This window comes from Brachyhypopomus gauderio, chromosome 3 (genome assembly GCF_052324685.1).
Source record: "Brachyhypopomus gauderio isolate BG-103 chromosome 3, BGAUD_0.2, whole genome shotgun sequence".
Taxonomy (NCBI): Eukaryota; Metazoa; Chordata; class Actinopteri; order Gymnotiformes; family Hypopomidae; genus Brachyhypopomus; species Brachyhypopomus gauderio.
In genome coordinates, this window is record NC_135213.1 from 758,660 (window position 1) to 759,588 (window position 929).

A 929-nucleotide genomic window follows, 5' to 3' on the forward strand; every position below is an offset into this window, starting at 1 on the left:
TATGACTTTTGCATATTACTTTTATTCAGCAAAGCAATGTTATCAATACTTTAGTCAAATTAAGTAATTGGAGAAAAATTATATTTTTAATGCAAAATACTTCGTCAAGTAACTTTTGCACAGTCAGACTCACTCAGAGTCACAATCTCTCACTTAACTTACTCTCACTTGCACTCACACACACTCATTCTCACTCATATTCAGTCTCACGCATACTCATCCACTTAACTAACTCTCACCTTCACTCACTCACTCTCACACACTCACTTACCCTAACTGACTTTTAAACTCCAACCTAAAAAATTCACAATGAAGCCAGACTAGTCAAGTAGAGCATGGCATGCCCTTTTCCAATGAGCCCTGGATTGCATTAACCTTCAGCAAACCGGAGGTATGACCCTGAAAACACCACGCTTCTCAAGACTTTCTTTTTTGTTAGTGTCATATTCTCATGACCAGTAGCAGTAAAATCAACTAGTTGACTATTTTGTGTAACCCCTAACTCACACTCCAACACACACACACACATACTCACTGTTTAGCAGGCTAAATCCACAAGGAGTGCTGATGCTTTGCTTTGCTTTAATAACATGTGTCATTGTTAGTTAAAACAATGTTTTTTTTATGCAAGGAACAGACCAGGTCATTCAAGGCTGGATGATTAGTCTTGAGGGTCATGTCATTTGTGAGGGCATCCTACCTGCATTCTTGACTGGGCTTGCAACTTTGTTTGCAATGTACTACGTGTTCAACTTGCAGTACCAGGAGGAGGCATCTTGTACTTTGGAGTTCATTCAGAGGTAAGACATTTTGTGTCTTATATCTGTATTTGTGCGTGCTTCATTTCCCAAATCACTCTGAAAGTCACCAACCAATTATTATTTTTATACTGTTGTCTCTCCAGGCGCTTTGTTGGATAAATCCAGAGA